Source organism: Mustela nigripes, chromosome X, assembly GCF_022355385.1.
Source record: "Mustela nigripes isolate SB6536 chromosome X, MUSNIG.SB6536, whole genome shotgun sequence".
NCBI lineage: Eukaryota > Metazoa > Chordata > Mammalia > Carnivora > Mustelidae > Mustela > Mustela nigripes.
The window spans coordinates 34900861-34907202 of NC_081575.1; positions in this window are offsets into that span (position 1 = coordinate 34900861).

Consider the following 6342-nt stretch of genomic DNA (forward strand, 5'->3'; position numbering starts at 1 on the left):
ACAGATATTGAAAGGATTTGTTATCAAACACTGTGGGAGGGGACTGATTTTCTTTTTCTTTTTTTTTTTCTTTTCTTTAAGTGGGGGAGGAGGTCAGAAAGGAAGAGAATCTTAAGCAGGCTCCATGCCCAGTGCAGAGCCTGACATGAGGCTCCATCTCACAACCCTAAGATCAAGACCTGAGCAGAAATTAAGAGTCAGACACAACTGACTGAGCCACCCAGGCACCCCTGATTTTCTTATACATATCAGGCAGCAGGTCACCAGTGTAGTAGCTCTCTCGAAGGTCTGATATTAAGAATTCTGCAATATTTCAGTTCATTACACAGTTGTAGCTCAGCTGGAAAGGCACAGATATTCCCTTTAATATCTGACATTAAAGGGAAGAGTTAGTATAATTTGTTGTGTGGGGTACATGGCAAAGAATAATTTGGAGGAAGGAAACATATGTAGGTAGTAACTTTAAAATAATTTCTGTAAATGACAATAAATTATGGATAGTCTTAAAAGTAGCATTAACATTTACCATGAACTAGTCAATCCTAGGAAATCTTAAATTCCCCTTTTTCTGTATCTTTTCTTTTTTTAAATTATTTTTTATTATGTTATGTTAGTCACCATACAGTACGCCATTAGTTTTTGATGTAATGTTCCAAGAGTCATTGTTATAACACCCAGAGTATCTTTTCTACCTCAGTAACATCGTTCCAACTCTGGAACCACCTACAGTGTTTATTGCTGAACCATTCCATTTAGAATTTATCTTGAGGAAATGGAAAGTGCAGTGGACCCTGAAGCAGGAAGTTCTGGTTTAGCCTTTGCCACCAACTAGCCATGGGATGTTTGAGCAAGCATATCCACAGCTCTGTCCTCTGTTTCTTACCATGGGAAATGAAAAGTCTGGATTAGATGCATCACTGATCTCCCTTCTACTACCTAAATCCTATGACTTCCAAATATTGTTCTTAAACTGCTTCAGTGTATCAAATAATCTCAAGTTTGAAAGAGATCTAAATAGTTTAGCCCACATACCCATTCAATATTTGAGACACTACAATATAACATTGGTTCCAAATGGCCATTTAGCCTCTTCAGAAATACTTCAGTGTTTAGAAACAATCTTCCATGGTGGCTCATTGCAATATTTCAGACTATTAAAAAGTTCTTAAAACACATAGAAAATCAGTATTTCTGTTCAATTAAAGATACCATGTATAGCATTAATAAACAGATAGCTGATTAGAAAGATGAATTAACATCCACTATATGGTAAACTGCTAAATATAAATAAGTAAACTATAGAAATTATGAGAGAAAACTGAACAAACTATTCAGATAGTAGGTTTACTGATGAAGAAACCCAAATAATAACAAACAATTGAAGCAAAGTGGAATTTAAGATAGTGAGCTCTCAGTTTACATTGATTACACTGACCAGTTATAGTAGTGAATAATCTGCCACATGTTGGCAGGGATATGAGGTTAGATCAGGCCTCTGGACGGCCCAAGGAATGAATGAAATCCTTGTCCAAGACTGAAGATCCCACAAAAATATTTTTGCATTTTTGATGCATAACCAGAAGAACAAGAAGCATATATAGCAAAGACTCTGTGTGGTCAGTAAAATCTGAAATATTTATTATCTGGCCTTTTGTGAATAAAGGTTGCTGACCCATGAACATCAAGATCTCTCACCCACTGTTTGTAGAAGGAGCCATTCTAGAGAACAGTATGGAATTATTCATCAAACTAAGTGTATGCACACTGTGTAATCCAGAATATACATTCTCACAGAAGTACAAAAATATACGTGTCTAAGGCAAAATTGTTTATGGCAGCAAAGAGATGGACATGTTCATCACTGGAGTATTTGACAAGGCAAAATGTGGTGGATGCACATTATGGAGATTATGTGGCATTTAGAAATGACAAAATAGATATATATGCAGCAAATTAAATAGAGCTTTAAAAACATCTCAAGTGAAAAAGGAAAATAAATAGAATGAGATCTATATAACAATACCATCTATGTAAACTAAAAATGCACACACACAAAACAACAAAACACATTTTACAAAAGACGTAAACATTAAGAGATTAGAACAACTGCCTGAGGGAATGAGAAAGGGAAATAAATACAAACAAACAAGTATGGACCTTGCAAGTAACAATATCAGTGTGCCATCAACCAAAAAGTATGATTAACCCAACCCTCCACAACAGAGATGCAGTAAGGAAAAAAAAAATGTTCTTAAAATAAGATGAATTCTTTCAAGTAACACCTACCTACTTTTTGGTCCCAGTTATATCCTCTATTATGTAAAATTAGTACAATCTTTCTTCCACACATATCAATGACAACTCCACTTCTCAGGCTCTCTTTCTTCTATATACACAGTTGTAGAATCTGGATGAATTTTCTTAGTATGACAACAAGAAATGAACTTATTATTCCATATATAGGCTAACCATCATGTAGTAGAATGAAACTATTGATTTCATTCCAAGCACTATATTTCTCTCAGAGAGGCCTAACTCGGAATTAGGGGCAAAAATCTTGCATTCTAACTCTTCCCCACCATGAGTCACACTGAACATTGTTTTTGACATACATCAGTAACTTTGTAAATGCACACTGATTGATTGTACATAAGCATATACCTCTCCAGTGCAGAAAACTAAATAAAAAATCATCATAGGTTTAGTTTCTTGTACTAATATGTCCTGGACATACAGCTAACAAAACAAATCTATCATAATCTCAAGTGATAAATTTCAACAGTGGAGAAATAAATTTCCTATAAGGACTTGGATAAATTCAAAACTTTAGTCAATAAACTGTATATTAATGGGGTCATGTGTGCAGTGTGCATTATTTGAACATAGACTGAATCAAATATTGGGTTGGGATCTTGATATAGTATTAGTGAATATCATACCTATATGGATGAATATATATATGGTTGATTCACTTTTTTTGGTTGTAGAAATAGCTGTGTTGTTCTGATTGCTCAATGATCCATCATTTCTTTGACTGCTAACTTCAAATCCATCTAAAAGAGCATCTTCAACTAGATGGATGATCATAGAACTGAGTCTATACACAGATTAACAAAACCTTTAAAAAACCACCTTATTCTTTAAAGTTAATGAAGTATCTATGTCAAAGAATGATATCTCTGAAGGTTATGACATTCTAATTATGTGTTTCCAATGGCCATAAAAAAAAAAAAAAGACAAGCAAGAACAAATGTTGGCAAGGATGTGCAGAAATGGGAACCTTTGTGTACTCTTGGTGGGATCTCTTTGTTGGTACAGCCACTGGAAAACGGTATGGAAGATTCCCCCCCAAATTAAAAATAGAACTAATGGATGACCCAGCAGTTCCACTTTTGGAAATAAGTCCAAAAGAAAAAAAACACTAACTTGAAAACTTATCTATACCCCCTTGTTCATAGCAGCCAATACATGGAAATCACCTAAGTACTCCATTGGTGGATTAATGGATAAAAAAGTTGTAGTAAATATATATACACACACACACATACACACGCTCATATATATATATACACATACACACACTATATATATAATGTATATACACATACACATATATAATGTCTATATGTATATGTAAATATATAATGTATATAATGTGCATGTGTGTGTGTGTGTGTGTGTATACACGTATTCAGCCATACAAAATGAAGAGTTCCTACCATTTGTGACAACATGGATGGTCCTTGAAGGCACTGTGCTAACTGAAACAAATTAGACAGTGAAAGACAAATACTACACAATTTCATTTATATGTGGTATCTAAAACCAAAACCAAAACACCCAAATTCCTAGTAAAAGAGATCTGATTTGGGGTTACCAGAGGTGGAGGCAGAGCAAGGAATTAGAGGAAGGAAGCCAAAAAGTACCAACTTCTAGCTATAAGATAAATAAGTACTAGGGATATAACGTACAGCATGAGGATCATAGTTAACACTGGTGTATGATATATACCAAAGCTGTTAAGAGAGTTAATCCTAAATGTTCTCATCACAAAGAGATTTTTTTTCTTTTCATTATATCTATATGAGATGATGGATATTAGGTAAACATAATGATGTGGTAATTATTTCACATAATTTAATATATGTAAATCAAACCACCATGTTATATGCCATAAACTTATACAGTAACACATAGTAATTATTTCTCAATAAAACTAGAAAAAATATATGAATATTTTTAGTAAACTTGGAAATAGGCAGAAGTGAATTAAGAGTTACAAACTTCCAGTTATAAAATAAGTCATGGGGATGTAACACACAGCATAGGGAATATAGTTAATAATACTGCAAAAACTTTGTATGGTGATTGATGGTAATTACATTTATCATGCAGATCATTTGCTAATGTATAAAAACATATCAAATCATTATGATGTATACCTGAAACTAATAGGATATTATATGTCAATTGTACTTCAGTATAAAGAATTGTTTTTCTAAATTAGACCAAAGCTTTTGCTGTGAATGCTTAATTAAAACAAGCATATAAGATTTTAAAAACTGGAAAAAAATAATTGAATGAATATTTTTAAGAAAGTTAAATGAAGGAGAAGTAGAGAACTCAAAGTATATTCACAGCTTTATTATATTTGTTTAGAGACTTTTAAAAAAGATTTTATTTATTAGAGAGAGACCATGCACACTTGGTGGGAGAGGGGCTGAGAGAGAGGGAGAAGCAGACTACTTCTGAGCAGGGACCTTCTCCTCTCTCCCCGGGATCATGACCTGAGCCACCCAGGCACCCTAGAGACATTATTTTTATTCTCACCAATGCATCTCACAGAAAAATGCTTTATCTCTTTCTAATCCAAAACACACTGAAAAATATAAACTTTCACTGTCTTTCTCCAAAGTTCAAAATATACTTATGAGATCTAGCATATATTTTTCAGGCTATGAAGGTGAATGTACCATGGCTTTCTGCTGTGTATCTTCATGGAAACTTTCCATCGCAGAAACCAAACATGTTTGGATAAGGTTCATTTGCATATCTGCAAGTCAACAGGATAACAAAGAGCTTCCACAATAAAAGGAAAAATACCAAAGTATAACAGAAACACACGCAACTCTCCAAACTTCAAGAGTCCCATGAGCATCTGGAGATAATCCATCTTGCTGTCTCTTAATTGCCAATAGGTTTATCACAACTTCCACAGTTTGATTTTTAAGCAGGCTGAACTGTAAAGCATTGTTATAAGTAGCTCACTAAAGTGTGTAAGGAAAAATGGAAAATTATAATTCATTTTCACTCAGGAAGACAGGAAATCAGGAAAGGGACTCATTCACTTTTCTCAGATACTTTTTGGGCATAGGTAGAAATGAAGAAACTGATGACATTCGCATCTGATGATAAAATATGGTTACACATCTTTTATGCAATTTCTCTAATACATAATTCCTATAGAGGAAAAAAGTAGTTAACTTGTGGAAGTTTATCTGTTTTTGTTTGGGCTTGAATTATGAAACTGACTACATGCAAAAATGTGATAAGCTTTAGTGTTAATAGAAATTTGATTTGAATGCCGATAAGCCTAGAATTAAGTATCTCAGAATACTTACTAGGCAACGACTCATTGGGAAATATACTTTTTCCTTCCCAATATGTTCATCAAATCCATAGGTCTTAATTTTATTTGTGGTATATTCAGTATTTATGAATTTACAGAATGGCCTACAGAATAATTTTTGCTACAATGGTTGGTTGCCTACTAAATATCCACTTCTCCTTCTTTTTCTTGCAAAAACTCTATTTCATGTGTCTACTCCTGCCCCACATGACTCAAGGGCTAAGGATCCTATTCTCAGCCCCAGGCAAAAATCTTGATCAGTCTATACCAATTGTTGTGGCCCTATTCTCACTGCCAGTATTTGGTTTAATGGTAATCATGTAAATTGTTGCCAATGAGACATGAGTGAATATTTGTTGGTGGCTTCTGAGAAGTATTTCCTCATTCCTCAGAAGATGACACCAATGACATGACTAATGCAAGTCATCATTAGGATTAAAGTAGATAAAGAGTTCAGAAAACTAAAGAAATACAGTAGAAATACTTATGTATCTAATTATTTAAAATTTATTTGTTCTAGGCTCTTAAAAATACCACTTATAAAAATTCACAATTCTTCTGTCTTGTTTATCTGAGTTCTCAAGGATAATTAATAATAGGGTCTTCATTTTAAATTTCATCTTCATTTTATTATTTTTAAGATTTTATTTATTTATTTGACAGAGAGAGATCACAAGCAGGCAGAGAGGCAGGCAGAGAGAGAGAGAGAGGGA